At 40.7% G+C, this 24,693-nt stretch overlaps 1 protein-coding gene across 1 annotated transcript in view; it reads left to right on the top strand.

Annotated features, from left to right (window-relative positions):
* Positions 1 to 1,904: 1,904 nt before the first annotated feature.
* Positions 1,905 to 24,693, top strand: part of LOC129106094 (plasma membrane calcium-transporting ATPase 1-like) — a 93,583-nt gene continuing 70,794 nt past the window's right edge. The window contains 1 exon segment of the mRNA XM_054617422.1: positions 1,905 to 2,451. The gene's annotated coding sequence lies outside the window, so the exon portion shown is untranslated.

Here is a 24,693-nt window from a genome sequence, read left to right as displayed (position 1 = left end):
TCATCTCTCACTGATAATGATGTCACCTTTGATTTTAGTCACTACATATTAAAAGGATTTGATCATTTCAGAGGAGCAGTTTTGTAGATTTTGTACCTGATGAGAAGCTAAAAACAAAAGAAGTATCTGTTGGTTTCTCCGAGGTTTAATAGATATCATGATACATAATCATAATTCAAAAAATGTATTCAATACATCGCTATACAAGGTAAACGTTTTGTTATCTGATTTAGTTGAGATTATGTTTGATATATGTCATTGTATAGTTGAATTAAAGTGTTTTAATTCAATCTGGAGGTAGTTAAATACAAAAAAACAACACATTTCCCCATTTATTTAAAGTATTTTATACAAAAGGACCATCAAACTTCTGTCTGCCACACCAATAATATTACAAAATTGAAAGTAATAACTTTCCATGACTTGAATTGTGAAGCATTTATAAATGCTAGGGTTAATGCATTCGCAGACAACACACACCTTTTTTGTGAAATGTGAATTACTTTTATTAATCTCAATTTATTTTCTTAGATTATGAAAGTGTGACTTGTCGAAATGATGAGGTAGTAAATCATAATCAGGAGAAACTATTTGTCATAAGTGTGTGAAATTTGACTGATGTTAGTGATATTTTCAGTAGTCCATACTTTTCATGTTTTATCTTTTCATCCAGAGAACAGTTTAAGGTATCGTCATAGTAGGTTGACTTAATCTCAAAATATCACTGCTTTCTCTAAATATTAAAACTTTTTTCTGTAAATATGAGGACGTTATTCTTTAAATATCTTGACTTTTTCTCAATGAATTCAACTATATTTTCAAAATCTAAAGTATGACGTTATTAGTGAAACATAACGACTTGTAACTTGAAATATGTCTCGTCGCATTCAAGTTAACTTTGTCTCTAAATATCAAAATGTTTTATTTTTTGTTCAAAATACTATATTTTTTTCAAAATAGTACTACTTTCCTTCTTTTTTGTACGTCAACTTTAACTATAAATATTATAACTCTTTTCTCTAATTGCTAAAACATTTTTTCTTGAAATAGTCTGACTTTGTTAATGACATATCACAACTTTATTCTTGAAACTACATTTTTAAAAATATTTTTACTTATTCTTGAAACCTTAAATTTTTACCCCTGGCAAATGCAATCCTCTCTCTAAGTCCTTTATCTTAGAAAACAACTTTTTTTATTGTAAAATATTACAACTTGTACCTCAAAATATTAAGTTATTCTGTCATTTTTACGACCTTTATCTTAAAATATGTGTAAACCTACTCAATCTCGAATTATAATAATTTTTTCTCCAAATATATATATATATATATATATTTTAATTTATTTAAAATTTTAAATAATTTTAATAACATGTAAAACATACTAGAAACTTTTATATATTCAGGAACTTAATCTCCAAATATTTCTCTGACTTTAAATGGAAATGTTGAGCTTTTTTCCCCAAAAAAAAAATCTGATTTCAAATCTTGAAGTATTATAATATAATTTTTTTTTCTCAATGTATTCTAACTTTATATATATATTAAAAACACTAGACTTCTATGACACAATAAATAATAAACAGTGTCTCATAATTGATCCTCCACACACACACACACACACACACACACACACACACACACACACACACACACACACACACACATCTCCAGATGTTGGACTCTTCTTCTTCAGGTTTCCCTCTCGGATCTTCACCCTGAAGCTGATCGATGTTCTCCATCATGAGGTTCTCTCCTTTCTGCCTGAGAACCTCATCAATTCATAGATCCACCTTAAAAACTGGGTAATCCCGGACTGGTCCCTCCCTCTGTCTCTCTCTCTCTCTCTCTCTCACTACCTCCCTCTCTCACTGCTGGAGGAAAACACACCGACCCTGGACTTTGGGGGTCTTGTTTCTTGTCTCCGGTCCTCTGGTTTGATTGTGTCGGACCCTCCCAGTCCCTCCCAGTCCTCCCAGTCCCTCCCACCGCCGTGCAGAGTCCTCCTCACTGGTCTGCTCTCCACAGCCACCGCTCCTAAAACCTGCCTTTCTATTCTGTCCATTCTAGCAGAAAGAGAAAGAGAGAAAGAGAGAGAGAGAGAAAAGGGGAGTTTATTTTTCCTTCCTTGAACCGGATTGATTTTTCTTTTTCTTTTTTTCTTCTGGATTTGTTTCCTTCCTCTTCCTCTTCCTCCAGAGCTCATGCGTCCTCCGCCAGTTCAAACAAACTGGTTTTAGAAACCCAGTGGTGGTGGTGGGGAGGGTTTGGGGGACATTTGAAGACCTTTTTCTTTATTCCCAGTCTGTCAATCATCTTTCCACCACTGCAGTTGTCAACTTGTGAAATGGACAAACCCCTCTGAAGGCTCTGCGAGAGACGCTCTGCCTCCCCGGACACCACGCACCGACACTGGACGTGATTTGGCACCAGGACCCCCCTACTGGAGGTAATGCCCAACCTTCATTTCATTTTATATTTAAAACACTTCATTCAACACATGTCTAAAGCTCACTTGTGGCTGTAAAAACAATAAAAATGAGATAAAAAAAAAAGTGTTTTTATAATAAAAAAAAAAAAAAAAAAAAAAAAAAAAAAAAAAAAAAAAAAAAGCAGCAGTCTGTCGTGTAGCCGGTTGTCCGCACTGCTTTGCATCCGGGTAACTTAACGTGGACGTTCCCAGTTTCTTTACCTTGACACCCAGTTACTTTAGTGGGCAGCAGAGGACATATGTGGGTCTTTTCCACAGGTGTGAAGGCTGTGTGACTGCTTTTGTACCCAAAATGAACCATAAAAAGCTCCTTTTTACGCACTCCTTCCTACCCTGACCTCTCCAAACATCCAGACCATGTTGGCCATGTTAACAGACCCGATACTGCCTCTCTCTCTCTCTTTCTCTGTCTCTCTCTGTCTCTTTATCTCCCTTTCTTTCTCTCTTTCTCTGTCTCTCTCTGTCTCTTTATCTCCCTTTCTTTCTCTCTCTCTCTGCAGTCAACACTGTCAGGTCTCCATTCAAAAAAAACACCAACTTACCTCGCTTTCCATCTACTCTTTCAAACATATACTTATACCCACTTACCCATCTTTATAATACACCATAAAGCTCTTTATTCTGATAAAACATCAACTTTTGGGCATGTTTACTCAGTGCTCTCTTGTCTTGCTTTCCAACCGGTGCGTAAATGGGCATTTAAGCTCCAAAATCCGGTTAAAAGTGATGTTTTTACGCGTAAAGGAGACAAGCCGAATGAATCACCTGCTCACACTGAGTCCAAATGAGATGTGAAATATATCTGAAGTGTTTCTCTACACTAGTTAAATGTGAAATGCTTTGTAAGCGGTGAGATTGTGGATGGCACCGTGGTGCTCTGCAGTGGTTGCGAGGCAGGAATCAGACCTGTGTGTCTGGAAACACTTGGCTCATACATACATACATACATACATACATACATACATACATACATACATACATACATACATACATACACACACACACACACACACACACACACACACACATACATACATACATACATACATACATACATGGTCCCTGCCCACAGTGCTGTGTTCCCCAGTGGTAACCAGAGGACACAGTTGAATCACACGGTTTCTAATAACTTCATTAACAATTAGGAATGATTTCTTTCAACAAAACACTGGTTGCTCCTTTTTTATTTTTATTTTAAATGTGTGTTTTTCTGGCTTGACTCTGGTGTCGTCATGAATGCGGAGCCTTCAGGGTGAAGCTTGTTCAGCTCGTTGGTGTGGTTTGCCCACATTCAGGCGCATACAGTGTAACCAGTGCGCATACAGTGTAACCAGTGCGCATACAATGTAACCAGTGCGCATACATACAATGTAACTAGTGCCCATACAGTGTAACCAGTGCGCATACAGTGTAACTAGTACAGTGTAACTAGTGCAGTGTAACTAGTGCGCATACAGTGTAACTAGTACAGTGTAACTAGTGCGCATACAGTGTAACTAGTGCGCATACAATGTAACTAGTACAGTGTAACTAGTGCGCATACAGTGTAACTAGTACAGTGTAACTAGTGCGCATACAGTGTAACTAGTACAGTGTAACCAGTGCGCATACAGTGTAACTAGTACAGTGTAACTAGTACAGTGTAACTAGTGTGCATACAGTGTAACTAGTACAGTGTAACTAGTGCGCATACAGTGTAACTAGTGCGCATACAGTGTAACTAGTGCGCATACAGTGTAACCAGTGCGCATACAGTGTAACTAGTGCGCATACAGTGTAACCAGTGCGCATACAGTGTAACCAGTGCGCATACAATGTAACTAGTGGGAGTGCCTGGGCTCCATACGGGGAGGAACAGGGCGGAGGGGAGGGGAAGGCTCGGCGGTCGGCTCCAGAAGAACCGTCCTTACGTCATCTGCAAAGATGGGCGGATGAGCACCGGTGGTAGCAGCTCTGCTCCTTCTCCTCCTCTCCTCTCATGTCATCCTCCTCCCTCCTCCTCCTCCTCCTCCTCCTCCTCCTCCTCCTCCTCCCCTCTCTATCTGGGTGTGTCCTGCCTTATTGCGTTAGGAAGGAGGGGGGATCCCGCATCTTGGCTCATGGAGACTCCTCCTCAGCTTGTGACCTCCAAACGAGGGCATTTGCTCCTTTCAGTTTTCCTCTGCTGCTATTTTAACCCCAAAACTGAAAATCCCTTTGCAAAGAGGATTTGTTGCATGGAAAACCTTAATGTTTTGTTTATTAGAAATAAGTGGATTTTAAGATGATTTATTGAAACAACCGATGGCACGATGACAATGTTTACTGGAATCCAAAAGGAAAAAATGGCTTGTTTTTGAGAAAATACTATTTTTTTTTCTCCCCCCATAATACATTCATGGTAATTCAACATGTTTGTGTCCAAAACTTGTTAATATTAATGAGAAAGCATTGATCTTGTCTTGTGATGTTAATTAGTTGATAGGTGACGGCCTTAACAATCGCTACACTACATATAATGGCATTTGCTGTGAGAAATGGCACCTAAAGGTTAACCATGTTATTTTTGATTAAAGTATATTTATATTTCATGAAGTTAGCAGGGGTGGTCTTCGCCTCAGGCCAGGCCGCCTACATCCTCTATTACTAGAAGTCAAGCAATTAGCCGTTTAATTGGTAAATTGATTGACAGTCATTTTTCAAGAGAAATGGCAGAACATTGGCCAACTCCACCTTCTCAAATATAAGGATTTGCTGCTTTTCTCTGTTTTATATAACTGAAAACTTCTTTAGGTTTTGAGCTGTTAGTCAGACAAATCCCCTTTCGTGCTGGTTAACTGTGAAGGACATTTCTACTATATTCTGACCTTTTACAAACAAGCTATTCATCCATTAATTGAGAAAATATCAACCGTAAAACACATGAGCCGACACGTACACCTCCGAAATATCAACAGTGTGGAGTGCTGACCTAGTTCGATGTGACATCCTGTTGGAGAGTTTTCTCTATTTCCTGTCTCCAGATACATTTCACCACAGAATGGCCACAAGTGATCTTCTCGCGCAACACAGGAAATTCAAATTCCTTCTCAAAGCACTTAATGGTAATGCCCCTCTTGTCATTGTCCCTTTTTAAATGTTAATTAATTAAAGTTTCATAGATGTAGCTTCCTTGACCATTGTGCCGGTTGGGTGTGGGTTCCACTCATAGACTGTCTATATTGGTTTGTGGATGATGTGGTTTTGAAGCCTCGAGATAGGGATCTTGAACGTTGCCATCCTTTTGTTTTTTAGCAACCAGTGAACAGAAGTGACCATATTTGGACTGCAATGGAGTGACGTAGTTACGCAGCATACGTCTCTGGTAGAGACCTGCCAATCACAAGGTAGCCCCGCCCTAAAGCACACTGTGCTTTATGGTCTGTTTGACTCTAAATGGACCATATTTTCCTAAATAAACATCATGCTGTATTGAAGAAGACTTGAAACTAGAGATTGAGACCATAAACTCATGTTTACAATGTTTACTGAGGGAATAAATCAAGAGAGAAGAAGAGTCATTTTCTTTCTTCTATACAACCAGAGGAGTCGCCCTCTAATGGCGGGTAGAGAGAATGCAATACTAAGGAACTTCAGCATTGGCTTCACTTTCAGACCTCCAGTCTTTCAGCTTTCCCTTAATTGGTTGACTTTTAATGTGAAAAATCTGCATTAAGGGGTTATGTTTCATTCATAGTACAGAAACGGGTAACTCCAACCCCTCAGTGTTTATTTCACCTCTACTAGCGACTGGTTTGTGTGCAGCCTCACACGCCATGCACATATGATTGATGGGTATTGAATATAGATGGATGGATTAAGCCTGAAAACGTTGCAGCTTTAGTGAATATTATCTCTCCAACCTCCAGCAGAGGACACACAGTCAGGTGAAGCTGCAGACAGATTTGTGTCGGGAGCTGCTGTCGAGGTCCAGAGGACCACAGGAAGAGACGGATGCTGACTCAGCCTGTCATGTCTGTCCTCTTAATGTCCTGCAGGAAGTTTAAATCTATCCTTCGTGTTCCTCAGCAGCAACACGAAGAATAGATTTAATATTTAGTGAGATTCTTCTTCTAAATCCCGCACCAAAATGTTGATTTCTTTTTTTGTTTTTACCACCGTTAACACCCCTGACTGCACATGACGTGATGTGTTGCTGCAGTGAATTGTGGGCGACTGAGGCCGTTGTCTTTTGGAGAAACTGGTTGCTGCGTTTCTTCGTGGCTGATGGATTTCTCCCCGTGTGATTGTCGAAGGTTGGTTTTCAAAATGGCTGAGGCTCTATTCTAAAGTCCCTCATGCTTTGAGTCTAAATCCAGTTTATCAGAGTCATTCAAATGTATACAAAGGTTAGTTTTTGTTCTTTTGGACACTCCTCAGATGTATATCTAGGCATTCACACATCTTCCTTAATGCATATGTGGTTTTTCAGTGGAAGTGGGTTTGTGTTAACACCTCAGACCGACCTGCTACTCTGAAAATGAGGCTGCAAACAATAGTGTTGGTGTGATCTCAGTGACTCAGACCTTCAGACCCCAGATGGAGTCTAAACCACATGGGACTTGTTTTTTTTAATTTATTTTTTTAACAGATGGAAATGGTCTGAGGCAAAACCGTTTCTCCCCACGGGACTTGAGTCTTCCGTCAGTTTGTGACTGTTTAGCTGTTATGATACTCAGTATGCTGTTTACACTCGGACACACACACATTGGTTCATGACGGCTTTCTGTAAGATTGTGAAACTGAAAATATCAGGGACGGTGTTCAAAAACTAAAGGAGAAAGGCTCTGTAGCATACTGAGCTACTAGTTCATGTCAATAATATACTAACATATCTTGTTTTTATATTACAAATTTCTGTTTTTGCTTTGATGCTTTTATTTTTTTAGTCCATTTTTAACCACCTCCTGTAGAGACAATATTTAATTCAGACTGTATTTCATATAAGATGTGATCAGAATGAAAATCAGGTTTATCATTTGCCCTGATGTTTTGGTGCATAACATTAAAAAAAGGGGAAATATACATTAATATATTTATTTATTTCCTTTCTTTTTTCATTCTGGATATATCATTTCTTTATATCATTTTCTTTATTTACATAAACACACACGTTGGTACACACTTACTACAAACTTTATTTATAGGCAAAATAACCAAACATAAATGCCCATTGTTGGTTATTCTAGTAAATTTTACACCTGTACAATCCAAGTACTGCATTTTATCGATGCAAAATTCCACTAAACTCAATATTATCATCATTATATACAGAGATGTAGTCATAATAGTTGATAAAATCAATCCTGGGTATTAGACGGTCCGTCAAAATCTCTGACGGATGACCGTTTTTTCATATCGCGCTATAGAGTCCATCAAACCGGACCCTAATCTGTGTGATGGTACTCGGGGTAACACTTTGTAAAATCCAGTGCAGAGGTTCATGCTACATCAGCCAGAGTATGATATCGTTCACAGCTGAACGGTCTGACCAAACGCACACACACACACACACACTCTGGACGCTACGCTCTCATGGACAGAGTTTAGTTTTTTTTCTAAATTCAGTGAAATGTGGAAACCCCTCTGCAGAAGGAATCCCTGCCTGTGATCCAGATCCAGCAGCAAACTCTCTGTTACGTAAGTCTGCATCAATTATTAACGGCTCCGTCCTATATTTAAGATATGGGAGCTCTCTGCTCAGCATCAGCCTCGCTGTTTGTGGTTTTAATAGAGCAGTTGGCCTTTATCATTATTTTATAACCCCTGCTGGCAGGTGAGGGTTCACCCCGAGTCAATGGGGAACTGCTGACATTTGACCCTCTGTGATGTTTTATGTATGAAGATTTATTTTTATAAATGGTAATATTAATTGGTTAATTTGAGAGTTTGGCATCGTTGAGAATAAAAATCAGCTTTTTTACGAGCGTCAAGGCAGCAACAAGACGGATAATTCCAAATGTACAACCAATTTACTGACTATTGGTTGAATTCCAGCTTTTATTTACAGTTTTGGCACCTTCAGCTGCAGAATGGACACAATTGCCCATGCTGCAATTTCAGGTCATGTTCTTTTCCTAAAATATAATATATTACTTTTAAATCTTAATTTAAGTATTAAAAAAAAATACACACTTATAATAATGTATCCTGATAATTTTGCCTTCGTTTCACGGCATCTCTCATGCACCAGCAGAATGTACAACACATGCACTTTTTCCACATTTTTCAGAGCTGAGCAACATATGCTCTAACGCAGGTAACCATAGCAACAGCTGATGCTCCAGGCCTAAACTAACCTAACCTAACCGTGGGTGAAACTGAGTACAAACACACTTTAAAACATGGACGGGGAGTTAAATACAGAAGATGTGTCGTTCTGGTCAGCGTAACCGTAGTGACGGTAACGAATCTCACAACGGTCCACGTAGAGACGATGGTGGTGATGATGATGATGATGATGATGGACGCGGTGCCGTTTGAACCCTCGTCGCTCTGCTCTGCACCTCCTCTTTGGAAGGACTGATGATTGTGACCATCTGAGAGTGTCCTTCTGACGCACACACACACACACACACACACACACACACACACACACATTACATAACAGCTGTGTGCATGTGTGTGGAGCTGGCAGGTGTTAAGTGGGTGGAAACATGCGTGTGTGTGAGTGTGAGACAGACAGGAAGGTTTGAGCAGCAACAGTATTTATTCTGAACACTGCTTTAAGAGGATGCTCTGAATTAAGGATTCATGTCTCAGTCTGTATTTGTGAGTTTATCAAATCCAATTAGGGTTTAGCTTGTGTCATTTGCAATTTACAAAAGTCATAAATAACTAAAACTCAAAGATTAAATTTGGATCTGTAATCACCTTCGTTGGCTGAGAAACCATCACATTTGATTAACTTTTTATTGCTGTCCTAATTAATGGTGACAACCTGTAGCTGCAACATGAAGACACTGATACAAACACAAAAAACAGAGCGTGTTTACCGGACAGTTTAACTAAACGGAATAAAACTCTAATTATCTCCAGCTGACACATTTGTCTTACGTTGGACATTGCTCCTTGCTAATAAAGAAAAAGGGAGAGTTTCATAAGAGCAAATCATCAGAGCTTAAAGGGTCCAGATATTATGAGAACTATTATGAGAGCTGAATCCAAAATGAAACCGACTATCCGGACCAAACATTTAGTCAGGTGTATTTCCTGTAGCTCACACAAATACCTGACTGAATCAAGTTACACACGTTTTTTAATTCATTTATTTATTTATTTTTACATTGATGTAGGTCAACACAAGTAGCATGTGCTGTTTTGTATACCACATTCAAATGAAGTGGAAACCACGCCCATCGGACACAAACCAGTCAGACTGAATGTGAGCAGACGATGCAGCAAATAATCTTCAATAAAAAGCTGAAAGAAATAAAGACAAACATGTGATGCAGCTGTGTGATTACAGATGGAATAAGGGTGCGGCTGCTTGATGGCCTCATGCATCCTCCCTTCTGCAATATGAAGAAGTAATACAAATGAATCAGGAAAACAAGAAGAAGAAGGAAACATAAAGGAATGAGAGAGGGAAAATAAAACCAACAATAGACGTCAGGGCTATAATGAAAATCCAGATCATAAAAGATGATCTCTGTGTGAGCTATTATCTTATTTATTCATCATCATATGTTCGTGGTCTGAAATCCTAGAGGAGGATTTTTGGGAATTGTGTCTTGTTTTTTTAGTTCATATTTCCCCTCTCGGTGCTCTAACTTTAACTTTTCTCATCTCCTGAAGGTGAAGGTGCTGCTGTGACATGTTTTTCTTTGTGTGTGAATGTGTGTGTGAGTGTGTGTGTGTGTGTGTGTGTGTGTGTGTGTGTGTGTGTGTGTGTGTGTCTTAATCTTAATAAAGCCGTGGGTGCAGAGAGGTGTTGAAGCTTGTTGTGAATGTGATGAGCTGCAGTGGGCTGAGGTGTGTGTGTGTGTGTGTGTGTGTGTGTGTGTGTGTGTGTGTGTGTGTGTGTGTGGTGTGTGTCTCAACATACGTGTGTGTGTGTTTTTTTGCATGTAAATGTGTGTTTGCTGCTCTGTGGGTTGTTACAGTGTTGAAGTGCGTCAACAGTTGCTGTGAGATTCAATAATTATCACTTTGCTGAGATTTATCATCTGATTTTCAGTCTGTTTAGGACGAAAATAATCATTTTTTTATAGTTTTATATACAAAGTTTTGTATAAATGATCCAGTAAGTGTGTTATTATGATTTTTGATAAATATGTACGTGGATATCCACTTATCCATATAAAAAAATATATATATTTCTAGAAAAAGAACAATACTATTCACTCCCGAACCTGGTTGTCACAGGTGCAGAAAACAATATCTTCCCTTCGCCTGTCTCTCATCTGCACACCTTTACATTTACTGCTTCTAGCCGTTGGTGCCACTGAAGAGAAGGACACTGAGATTCTTGAGATTTGTAACGTTTTATGTTAAGTATTTAACGGACTGCAGCAAACTGACTCAGCTCCAGGACTGAGCAGCTGTATAATTCAGAATGGTGTTTGTGCAGATCCTGTAGTCTACTGTGTGTGTGTGTGTGTGTGTGTGTGTGTGTGCGTGTGTGTATTTAAAGCTGGCAGCTTACTTGGCATCCCTCTGCAACATGTTAACAACTGATAAAGATGAGAGAATAAAGAGAGCGATGCTGCAGGAGAGAGCGAGGGAGAGAGAGAGAGGGAGAGAGAATCAGAGAGCCGAGAGGTTTTTACCAACGAGCCTGCAGAACTAATACACGGTTCATTATTTCATCACTGTCTAAACTGACATTTTTTAGAAATCCAGCACCCTAAATCTGTTCTATTCTAGTCTAAATATAAGTCTGTGAGTTTGTGCATGGGCATGGTTGCATTTAATGTTGTATGTTGGTTAATAAAGACTGAAAACATTCTCCTTTTAGTTTATTTATCAGTGATTTAATCAGGAAAAGATGATGTGACGTCTCATCACAAACTGAATGCACAGGTGGGCTCACACTCTCTTTACCTGAAGAGGACTGTCTGTGGTCCAAAAGTAGTCAAATCAAAGCCAGGATAGATCAGTGTGTGTTAGTGTGTGTGTGTGTGTGTGTGCGAGTGTGTCAGAGTTATTCAGAGAAAGGCATCGGTCAGAGGAGGAAGTGAGCAGATGGAGGACGGATGGAGAGCCAACAGGAAGTGAGGGCTCGATGGTTTCCTCATGTTGCGTTGGCAACAGTCAGGATCTCACATCCCAGCCAACAGGTGCTGTGTGTGTGTGTGTGTGTGTGTGTGTGTGTGTCTTTTTAAAAAGTGTTAAAGAGACAGTTTCCTGGACCAGGAGTCTGGTGGAAATGTCTTCTTTAGACCTCTTCCTGTACAACAGAACACCTTTTCGGTTTGTATTCCGATTCTGACTTCTGTCGCCGTGTTCTCCAAAGCTCTGAAGCTCCTCTGTGAGCTGCTTATGTCCATGACCCAGGTGTTTGTTGGTTCAACGCTGCCCGGTCTACAGGGAGCAGGGGGCAGATTGTGAAAGAGTTGGGCAGTGTGTTTAAAAATCAATGTTTGTTATTGATGTTTTATTGTGGACGTGCCCATTTACATCAGGAGAAGTGATCTCATGTTGATGAAAAGGCTTTTTTATGCTTCAGGGAACATGGAGCAGTAGAGCCACATTACAGGCCGTTTACTTCACCGACAGCCAGATGAGGTGTGTCTCTGACCAATAGCCGGCCCTCATTGACCAACATGATATGTGCATGGGCTAAACAAGATGCACAAACGGGTTAAATCCACCGCCAGCTGCAGTTTTTGTGCAAAAACAGGCAACAGAGACCCCAGTTCACTCGTCTGGGAGGGTCAGCAGCGACTTTCCCAGTAAGTCTCCACTGGATCATTGAGTTCAGATGTGAGCTTGTCTCCTCTGTAAACTCTGTCAGGGTTTCCACCAGTGTATTTTCAGCCCAGCACTGTGTGTTGGTGCTGAAAATAGCCCATAATGCTACAACTCCTCAAGAACCAAGCGTAGCTCCCGCGTCTTGTTAGCCTGCTGATTTAAAGTGAAAGGAAACTTAAGGTGGACTGACCTTTTTTTTTTAAGGTGGACCAGCTATTATCTTTTTTTTGTGTCAAGCTGATCCTCCGAGTAATGCTTAGCTTTGCTAAATTTGTAACATTTATTTATTCACATCCCTATCTTTTCATCAGAGCGTGTCAAAAAAAGATTAACCGACACATTTTGGGGAACTGAAATGAGTCAGTGGTTCGATCTCACAGATACATAACCAAAGATCTGACACACACTCTGTGCCAAATTCCCAGAAGTCTACGGGTGACACCACAAACCTCGTCACTCACGATCTCGGGGAGGTCACAGAAAGATTCATTCAACACAATGCATACCAGACTTCCAGCTCCTCCCGTTTGTAGCTGAGGACAATCACTGTTTTTGTTTCCAAGGACACCGCGCCCACACAATGTTAAATTAGATGGATGATACTTTAGCACTGTCGTGAAAACGAGCTCCTCCTTGGAGACATTCTTAAAGGTGGTCTGGTGCGTCACTGCCCGTATTTAGTGTTGTGGATGGAGAAGACATCGGGCATTTCTACTACTTAAGATAAAGGAGGAAACGTAAGAGAATATCCAGTTACGTCGAACTAACAGAGTTTGATTTATGACCTAGAAAAATAACTTCAAACTGCTGTGCATCACATTGTTTTTGTATTGCTTTGTACACCACAAGCGTATCAAAAAGAGCCATATTCTACCATTTCATTCCTGTAATTAAATGTATTCTTCAGGGAACCCCCCCACCTCCAGAGTGAATTTCAAATATTTCAAACCACTGAGAATTGCAAATGTCAAACATGGACATTTATTTGATTGTTGTTTTGGTGCAGCCATGGTTTCCCACTTGTTTTTTTTGAAACCATTAAGGTTAAGAGATGAGATGAGTCAGGATCTGGGAGGCTGAACCGTTTTGTGGGGGAATCCCTGCTGAACGTCAAGTCCTGGTTCCTGTCCAGACCGCAGACGCTGCAGAGAGTCCCTGCTGGGTTTATTTTCTTTCTTTCTTTCTTTATTTTCTGCCATCCTGTCAGTGTGATGTCGGGCTCACCGGGAGCTCGGCCAACAGGGAACTCTGCATCACACACACACACACACACACACACACACACACATTACCTACGTCCTCCATGTCTGGATCCTGCTCAGACCTCAGTCCTGGTCCTGGTTTCTGGTCTGCATGAGTGTGTGTGAGGAGTGGGCTTGGTGGAATGCAGTGTTTGTGTTGAGGACAGCCGGGCGTGGTTCTCTCTGTTTGGCCACGGTGACTGCACACAATCAGCATGCAGCCATTCATCACAGCCTGTTCACACACACACACACACACACACACACACACACACACACACACACACACACACACACACACACACACACACAGCTCAGATATGAACACACACTCTGCCGTCACAGCCGCGACGCTCCGATCTGGGACGAGAAGAAATCTGTTAAAACATAAAAAAAAATATATATATATATTTTATATATCAAGAAGGAACAGGGACCTGCTTGTTCCTCTGCTGATTTGGGGAAAAAACCAAAACAACTTTTGCACAAAGCCTGAGTTTATTCTCCGCTGTTCCACTTCCTGAACTCGTGATGACGTGATGACTCCGTGACATCAGGTCGGGAGGTTTTGTTCTGTCTGACCTGTGGTCGTGTGTTTTTCCACAGTCATCAATCCTTCAGCCTCGGCTCCGTGGGATCATGTGCTCGATGAAACTGAAGTGGCTTTTCATTTCAAAGTTCAAAAGAGAAGAAGAAAAAAAAAAAGAGAGAGAGAGAGGGGTGGGGGGTGGTGGTGGAGGAGAGGCACATGAGAGCCGAGTGTGGTTGTCCATTCAGCACGGTCTCACATACGCGATGATGTCATGTGACTTTGACTCATCAAGCCGTTGTGTTCTGCTTTCCATGGCATGGAAATGTAGAAACAATGCCATGCGTCTAAACAAGAAAATGGCAAATTTGTCCTCCAGCAAGACACACAGATGTGTGTTGGTAGTGAAAGAAATGTTGGATGTTTTGGATGAAAGTCTTTTTTTGGCTTTTGAAAAGCAGAAGTAGAAGTAGAAGTGCTAGAAGGAGTTAAGTTGAAAGACGTGCTCAGACAACACCTTGATTTATCTATTAGTCAAATATGTCAAATCTGAAAACCTCTTTGTGTCTGAACTGTGTCTAAGAGGATGTCAACAGCAGATCACTTCCTATTGTAGCACCAATGTGCTCTTTGGGTTTTTGCAGACTTGACAAAATGCTCTGATCTGCTGTTATAATCTGCCATCTGAGCTGATTCTGCACTCACCACACAGAGAAAAGGCTTCTCTAAGCATTACTACACGCATTACAACTTATTATATCCGTGACCAAATCTGATAAACAACAGCGTAGTTCCTCTGCGACTGTTTCTCATTTCAGTTGTGTGAAAAGTCGTTAATAAGATTTAGCATCAGTTCTAGTTTTCCCTGAGCCGCTCTCCGTCACCAAGTTAAGCTTTTCTGCTTAATCTGGTCGTAAAATGTGTTGTGTTCAAGTTTCAAAGTGTTGAGAACACACAAATCTGCTGCTGCAAATGAACACCAGACATTTCTCTTGTCTCCATTTGTTTGTCCATGTCAAACTGCATCTTATTTCACTTGATGTGTCGATCCTATTTTTATATATTTACATCATTTTCACCATTATAAGCTCTTAAAAAAGGCACCACTAGCACCCTCATGTTGGATACCGCCTGTTTATGTTGTAGCTGCCGTAGATCCTCAAACCCCTGTGAGAGAAAAATGTTTCCTCTATCACCTCCTCACATCACATTCCTCCTCTCAATACGCCTCCTGTAGCGCTCAGCCGCTCTCTGATTGGACGGTGAGATACACCCTCTTTCCATCCATCACCATGAATGGCAGCTTGTGTTTCCGTCTCTCCGCTCTCCGACAGTTATTTTTCATAAAAACCCCAAGGAATGTTTGGTGTCACATTGTCCAACTGGTGTTCAGCCCAACAAGCAACAGACTGTGAGGCTGTTTTTTTCTTTTTTCTTTCCACGCTGCCTCTCAGTCACAAGATGCTCAAGCCGCCAGTCATCTGAAGCTGAGTAATGTCTCTCTCTCTCTCTCTCTCTCTCTCTCTGGCAGAGGCCCATGGGGGTTTTGGGGGTATTTAACCGCACAACAGAGCCTGTTAGGTTTCCAAGAAGTGTAAAAGTCAGATTAAGTCATTAAACGACACCTCTACTCCTCTTCTGCTTCAGGAGCTTCACCTTTTAGAATCATGTGGGCCTTTTGGTACAAGGTCCCTCCTTGTGTTTCTGCTATATTTTACAAATGTACGTCATTGAAAAGGCCGGTGAGGCAACAGATAACCAGAGGTTTTCAAACTGAAGACTTGAGAGTTGGCTCGTGACTAAGAGACTGCAAGAAATGAAAGGGGACAGGTACACGGTGGCATTCTGACAACAACAGGAAGTTATTGTTCGGTTTGACCCAAAAACCGCAGCCCATAAATGCTGTGACACGTGGAGGAAATGAGGGTACTTTAAAACACTTAGTGCCTGATTGCTGCTATTTACATCAACAATGTCATCACTCATGGACACGATAAATCTACATATTTTGAAGTCATAAAAAAGACTTTTGTTATAACTGCAGCGTTTTTAAGCTTTTTTTTCAGTATCAAAGCAATCCAGTCACAGTTGCATGTACAGTCATGAGTGCATTGCAAAGAGGAACTGCTAATAGCTAATTCGGCATCTGCCAAACTATAAACACAGGCTGGCCTTGTGTTGTGTTATGTTTTCTGCAGCGGAGGAGGGCTGGCGAAGATGCATTGGAGTTCCGATGATGAACTTCCTCCTGAGAGTTACAGAGTGTGTGTTGGCTGAGAATCCCTCAGTTTGACTCCTGGACTGTAAGGACAGCATGAGGCTGGAGCAGAATCAATCAAACGGACAGCGGGCCTCTCCTGAGGCAGAGCAGGACGCTCCGTCCCTGTACGGATGAATAATGGTCATCATAATGACTCCTGTTCTCTGATGTAGACCTGACCCCGTCGTGATGGTCACATTGATTTATTTTTATTTCTTTCCTGTAATGGACAGGGGGAAATCATGCTTTGAGTATATTTTCTTCAGCCTGGGTTGTAAAATATGAGGTTCAAGGCTTTTTAAGGTGGACTGCAGGGCTGCTTTTACAACAATGGACTTATCTGGTATTCACATCAGATATGAGATCAGATGTTAGCAGTGTGTGAGCTCCACTGAAGTGTCTCCGACCTCAGAGGAACATTAGAAATGTACAGGTCAAAATAGCTCCACAGTTGGCTCCAGGAGGAGTGACGGGAAGGAATCGATGTTGTTTTCATTGATTGATTCATTGATTTGTATCTCCCCGTCCACTGTAGCTCCATGTGTTCACAGTGAAACCAGAAAGCTCAGTGATGCTGAAGGCCTCGATCCATTATTGTAGTTCATAAGACAGCAGGAGAGTTTTGAGTCTGTGAAGATTACACTTAGATCTAATACACAGTCGGGCATATAGATAAACTGAGGTTGTCGGTTGACTCTTTTGTTTTACTAAACTGCATCATTAAAAAGAAAAAAGAACCAAAGCAACATGGCCTTATTTCTGAGTTTGACAGTCTGTTATCAGAAAAAAGGTTTCAAATAATTGCACATATTAGTCTCAATGTTTCAACTGGAACAACATGACCCCTCTGTTTACCTGTGGGAGGTGTGGAACGTCTCCTGTAGTTTTTACGGAGTCAATGCTCTAAGACAAAACCGGTTTCTTTATTTTAAGGGTGGCTAAAAAATCCATACACCATAGCATCACGATATTTTGCGTGTCAATATTGTATCCATACACGTACGGCAGTTATCAATCTTACTACTACTATTATAGAAATAGAATAGAAATTAAACTCGCTGGTAACAGTTGCTTTTTCAATTCCCTAGATGAGGACTTTTTCTGCGTCATGGGTAATGTCAGTGGGATTAGCAGGAAGTTGGTGAAAACAAAGAAGAAGTGTTGGTCAGTCTGTCTGCTTGACAGGCAAACCCGTTTTAGTGCAATAACACGATTAAAGTGAGATGATCGAAGTAGAAATACAGAAGAACCGCATCATTTGTAGTTGTAAAAAATAGTAAATTGCAATATATGTTATCGCAATACTTTGTATATTGCAAAATGTTTAAAATCACTCATTAAATATGCAGCATTTTCTGCATGATGTAGCTCCTTTTCTCTATAATAGAAAGTGTATTCTGGCGAGGCCCCCTGCTTTAAGACGTAGGAAACCCCGTACATGTGTAGCTGCTATTTTGAAGATTGGTGGATTTTAGTGCTCGTGAAAAAAATCATAATAACACCATTCAAACTCAGAGAACCGGTGACCAGCGACCAACAAGTGAAACTGAACAACCACGAGCGACAGACCGCTGTGAGGCCGTCATGTGGTCTGCAGCAGCGCTTTGTTTAGTAGCAGCAGGCTAATGATGAGCGATTCGTGTCAATAAAGTTTTTGTGAAAAAGAGAGATCATTGTGTCTTTAGGCATTTGGAGCGTTCTTCTCTGAATGTGGACTTTAAATTTAGTCAGAACACGAGAACAGACGATGAAACTGACTTTAACAAGAACGGTTTCTCCTTTAACAACATCAAACATGTTTAACACAAGTGTGTGTGTGTGTGTGTGTGTGTGTGTGTGTGTGTGTGTGTGTGTGTGTGTGTGTGTGTGTGTGTGTGAGAGACATGGAGTGTCACACGTTAGATAACAGCGTCTGTCTGCAGCTTGTTGATAAGCAGGGCACACCGAGTGGGACACGGCAGCGTTTTCCTCATGAGGTAAATGTAGAAGAAGAAGAAACTAAAAACATGAGAGCTCAGAGCTGAAAAACACCCCGAACACGCTCTAGATATTACAGAAGTCAGGATCACGTGACCGTCTCTAAAGACCAGGAAAAAGTGACACACTTCACTTTGTCTCTAAATGTCAGAAGTCAGTGTTTCCACGCGTCAACATGTCAGGTGACTTCTGGCTGTAAAAGCCACGCACAGTTTATGACGTCACCAGAAGGCTGCATGACTACAGGTAACCTCTGAATATCTATATTGGCATTTTATTAAGTAGGTCATTATCATAATGGAGTCTGGTTCAGCCTAATGAGGGGTTGGATCAATATTCAGAATGCTTTCCATTTATTTCCTTGTTGGTTTTCATTATTAGGTGTGACATCAGGTTCATGTTTCTGTTTGGTAGGTGGGGTCATTTCCAAATGTTACGTGAAAGCTGCAGAAAAAGCTAGTAAGTGGACCATGAGTTGAAATGTGTTTGTTTTTTTAAGCTAAACGTAGCAGTGGATGTTTTAAAATGCATTAAATGTGTATGGTGTCTGTTTAACTGTTACGTGAGAGGCCCAAACAAAGTGAAAGTGACACTAGTCTTATTATTATTAATTACTAGTTCAATTCTTTAACAAAATATTATCCTCTGGGGAAAAATCCGAGGCGTTTTTATTCCTTTTAGATCTCCAAACAGATACCGTGGCTGCATTAAAAAAAAACAGCTTTTGTCACTGGGTCATCATTTGACACTCAAAATACATAAAATATGTCGAGTAGAGGCATTCAAAAATAAACAAAACGGCAAAGCGTGGCACGGTTGAAGTGTTGAAAATGCTCGTTGACGTAGTTATGACGTTGAATATCGCTGGTAAATTTGCTGACACCATTTCTTTTTGACGGAACGAAGCAGAGTGAAACAAATATACATGATTGGTTGATACTTTACAGAGTCATTGGAGCGCTGTTAAAGAAACCCTGAACTTTGATTTGTACTTTGTCACACAGCGACAAGTGTCGGGCTTCAGTTTGACAGCCAGTGTTGAGTCAGCCATTTAAAACAATAAATGGATTTCAAAACGCACGTGTCAGTTTAGGTAAAGTACCTGGCAGAAAACCCTGAGGGCAAACTTCTCCCATGTGACACTTGGCCTCAAACGTGCACTTCAGGTCAAACTGTAGTGATTCATAAACAGCTGTAGGAAGCGGCTTATCTCAGTCATTTGAAGAGCAACCTCTGTATCAGCCAGACCACATCCCTTCCAGCAGCCCTCCCATCCACTGTACTGGGAGCACTGGGAGCGGCCAGCAGCTTCCTTTTTGTAAACCAGCAGCGTGTTTCCGCTGCTCATCAAGAGGGGAAGTGTTGAGCTGTTTTGGGCGAAAATCAGCTTCCTTTTCCTTCCCTCGTTCGCTTCGTTTCATGTTCCACAACCTGTCGTCACTCTCGCGTTCAGTCCCTCCCTTTTTTTAAAAAAATCTAACATTTTATTACCCAGCCTCCTGTATGCAAACACAGAAACGGATCTGAAACCTGAGAGTCCTAAGCGTCGGCTCACAGAGCTGGTTAGACGTGTTACTGCAGCAGAGCCCGGCCTTCAGGTTCAAAGGAGGCGCTAAGTCGTGGTTCTGATGTGGGTCATAAAAAGGGCCATAACCTTTTTATTAGAAATTGAACTACCGTGTCATGTCAGTGGAAAAAAATAATCAGATTATGATGATCTGTTCGGCTATTTCATTTCCTCTTTAAGCTATTTGCTGATGCTGTATGGAAGAAAAAGATGAGAAAATGGAAAATCAGACTCTTCAGTGTTTGATTGAACCTTCAGAGGGTTTCATTTTGGTTTCGTTGGTGCTCTAGCTGTCAGCATGCAGCTTAGAGGAAGGTCGGCGTCCTCCGACCCCCAGCTGCAGGTGCTCTCACCTGGGCCGCATCAAAGACCGGGACGCCCCGCGGAGCTCGTTAGCTGCCGGAGCTAATTGGGAGGGTTTTCACTGCACAGCTGCTGACGCACTTCAAAGGAGTTCCCCTTCAAAGAGCGCGCGGGTCAGAGAGGGAGAAGGAGGAGGAACGTGAATATATGTGCATAAATTCATGTTAAATAGTTTGACTGTGAGGGTTCACGCATAGAGAAGAGTGAAGGAGAAGGAGTGGTGAGCAGTCAGTTCTTCTTTATGTTGAATACTAACAATGAAACTCATTTTTAGTAAAGTTGAACATCACTCACTGCATGACCAAAACTATGTGGACACATGAACATCGCATCCACATCGTGATGAATGAACATTAAGCACGAGAATTAACAATTAGAGCGCGATGAATTAGCGACACAAAAGCGAGAAGCTAGCATGTGCATGCTTTTATTGTGAAAGGTAGGAATAAAGGAGTGGATCTGCTTTGTGCTGCCATTGTCAAAGGCTGAAAGGAATAATAAAGTAACACCAGAGACCTGCTGACTCATCAGTCACAGCCTTTAAAAAACAAAGGCTCAAATTACAAACCTTTTTTTACTTGACATGGCATTTCAATAATCACATATTTTTTTTCAGTCTGACATGTTGGCTGTTTTTTCATTGAAATGTTTATTTAACCAATCACCAGTGACTAATTACATTACATTACATTACATTACAGTCATTTAGCAGACGCTTTTATCCAAAGCGACTTACAGGAAGTGTCTTCAACATAGGTATTCAAGAGAACTACTAGTCACCAGAAGTCATAAGTGCATCTCCTTTCTTAAACAAGCATCTAAAAGCATAAACCAGAGCAAAAGTATAGTGCAGAGGCAGATTACTACGAAAACAATAATTGGAACAGACTAATACGAATATAATAAGTGCTACAAACTAATACGAATAGGATAAGTGCAATAAACTAATACGAGTACAATAAGTGCACTAATCCGTCCAGTCTACATTATTTGGAGCCACTTTTCACTTATTCTTTAATAAAAACTGGTTATTAACCAGATATGAACATGTCGGGCTGTGGCGGAGTTATACATATTGCAGGAAGTAAATATAAAGTAAGAGCCTAAGTGAGCTAAAAAGGACTGCAGGCAACAAGCTCTTTCTGTGGTTTGTGACGAGCACATCTTCGTCATGTCCCTGATATAAATTCATTACAATAAAGGCACGACTACATCCCCATTCTGCATGCCCTTTTACAGCCGACGTCCTCAAACATATGCATGCACGTGTCTGCAACAGAAGTCTTGTTTGGCCCCATCCATCTAGACGAGTTAGCAAGCTCTAAGCATTAAATAAGAACTGTTAACGTCAGTTTCAGACCGACAGGTGTTACAGTTTAACAAGTGACCGTGTTAACTGGTGACTTTCAGCCGAATGCGTCCGTGGTTGCTCGTAGTAACTGGCATAAAATGTCGGTGTAGCTTATTAAAACAGATGATTATGTATTTGAAAATGATTTTAAGGACTACTACATGTTTCGTTTGTGTTTTCAAAAGCTGCCGTCACTACGAGCAACCATGAAAACGTCACCAGTTAACACGGTCACTCGTTGAACTGAAACACATCTAAAATAATTTATTTTTTTGCACATATTTTAAAACTCTTGTGTCTATTTCTTGGTTGTAAGCCTCTATTGACTTATATGCCACTCATTGTAAGTCGCTTTGGATAAAAGCGTCTGCTAAATGACTATAATGTAAAAAAAAACTGTAATGTAATATGCTCGTAATGCATCGCTGGTATAACATGACACGCTAGACAGACATGTATAAATGTATATATCCGGTCTCTAAATATATGTCCATTTGCTAATGTATTCTACTCACACACTAATAGCACAAAGATCTGGAAAGTCAGTTTGTTTAGGTTGAATTCGCCATCTTTGTTTGGTAAATGCCCTTTTTTATAGTTTACAAAGCTCCTACAATCCACCGTGTTTCCGTTGCCAAACCTGCGTGTGCACAATTACTGTACAAAAACCCAAATGGACCAAAAGCTTAAACATTAAAGGGACAGTGCTCTAAATCTCTCAACCCCCCCCCCCCCCACTGTGCGTTTTCCCTTCATCTGCTGCAACAATGGAGGCTTTAATCTGACGGCTCCTCGTGCACAGTCACACCTGGGGACAAACACACAAAGAGGCTGCTGCAGGTCCTGTTTCAGTGGATTTGGGTTCTGATCAGTGTGGATCAGGACTAAACAGGATTATTAACTCTCTGGAGGCTCTCCATATGTTGCTGCTTCGCTCGGTTCTGATCTGGTTTCTCCCCGGTGCCGTTCTTTGGATGAAGGACACGTCCTCTGTGCTGCCGTCTCCTTTGTGCTTCTGGGTTTAGAGTGTCTCTCCTGACGCCTCTTTGTCTCTCTGACTTTATCGGAATCACACAAAGATAATCAGTTGACTCCAAGAAAAGCAGATAGTTGAGACGCTACAACCAGAGGAATTCTGTCATATTTGCTTAAAAAAATACTCAAAATGACTTCAAGTACTAATTGGTGTTCAGAGTCGTTGCCAATAATCTTTTCTGCCAATCAGCTGATCGATTCATTGACCAACCTATGTAGCTCTAATTCAAATGTATTGCCCGAAAATGTTCAAATCATCCTGTGTGTTCACTTCCAACAACTTAAAACGTTTTAAACTTGAAGCTACGACTTTTCCACCATTTTATGTTCTTTACTCCCTTTATCTACACTCTTTTTTTATTGCGACCTTTGTGATTGGATGCTCCAGATCAGCATTTACGCATAGTGATTGTGACATATAAAACGGTGGATAAACCTATTTAATTCCCTATAAATTCTTCAATATAAATGTTCCCTCCAATATTTGCTGTTTACTCTTCCTCAGTGCAATATCAGTAGACTTGTTTTTTAGTTAAAGAATAGCCGCTAACAAAGCTCTGCTAATTCAGAGATAAACAAATTTCCCTATAATTTCTTCACAATAAAAGTCCCCAGTTATTTTGTCATATAAAAGCTTATACTTTGAAGCAGGAAATGTAGGAATTTGTTGGGTTTCATGAGCAGAAATATGGGAGAGGAAGAGCAGGTCCACCTCCTCATGTGTTCCGACTGATCTGATCCCAATGCGACCAGGATCCGATCTCTGAGCGTACAGACTCGACACTTAATGCGTCCTGGCACAATCGGGTGGCAAAACGGGTGTAACCACAGCCTTTGATAGATTTGATAGAGGCGACTAATTTCTACAGCAGAAATACAGGATCGGGCTCGGCTCGGTTAATGGACAATGAGGAAGCTGGTTCTTGAGAAACACGGATAGAAGGAAGTCTATTCCAGAGTTTTGAGTCAGCTATTAAAGAATGTCTCAGTAGCACTTAGTCCTAACAGTGTGGCAATGGAAACATCAGGGTCTGGATACATACATATTTAAGTAACATAGAACCTTTCAGCCACTTGGATGTGGACCGTATCATTATAATAACAAGATTTATTGTCACATGATTTTAATGTTAAAAAATTCCAGGTTTTAACTCGACGTAGAAAGATCTAAAATGTGGTCGTTAACAGGAACAAGAAACCTCTTTGTCTGCTAAAGACAGAGGACAAGCCTTATCACACACACACACACACACACACACACACACACACACACACACACACACACACACACACACACACACACACACACAGCGGTACAATAGACAGTGGGGCCTCAGGTTGTCTAAACTGTCCAGTCATCCAGCCAGTCAGTCAGGAATCCCAGGAATGAGCTTTCTACATGAGACCAAAAGACTCTCCGTCGTGTGTGTGTGTGTGTGTGTGTGTGTGTGTGTGTGTGTGTGTGTGTGTGTGTGTGTGTGTGTGTGTGTGTGTGTGCGCACTATGATGACCAACACACACTGTTTTTAGATGTCTCTCATATGTCAGTTCTGCTTTACCTTCTGCGACTAAGTGTTGGACAAAGAGTATGTTTGTGTTGGACACATTACCGATGCTGAGATGGTCTTACAATTTGATATAATGTCCATCTAACTTAGAAAAATATACATATATATATATATATATATATATATATATATATATATATATATATATATTTTTCAATCCCTCGTAACATCCCTATGCTTTGCCCTCTGGTTGGTTCAGCGGTACAATAGATTACTCAGGTTACAGGTTAGGTGACAGCATGTGAAGAACTTAACAAACATGTTTTATTTGAAAGAAACGCTCTAAGCTCCCACTCCCTCTAAATAAGTCATCAGTAATAATGTTTATATATAGGCCATACACAAATCAATTATTCATACCTTTCAGACTCATTGC

This window comes from Anoplopoma fimbria, chromosome 17 (genome assembly GCF_027596085.1).
Source record: "Anoplopoma fimbria isolate UVic2021 breed Golden Eagle Sablefish chromosome 17, Afim_UVic_2022, whole genome shotgun sequence".
NCBI lineage: Eukaryota > Metazoa > Chordata > Actinopteri > Perciformes > Anoplopomatidae > Anoplopoma > Anoplopoma fimbria.
This window is presented reverse-complemented; position numbering and strand designations above follow the sequence as displayed.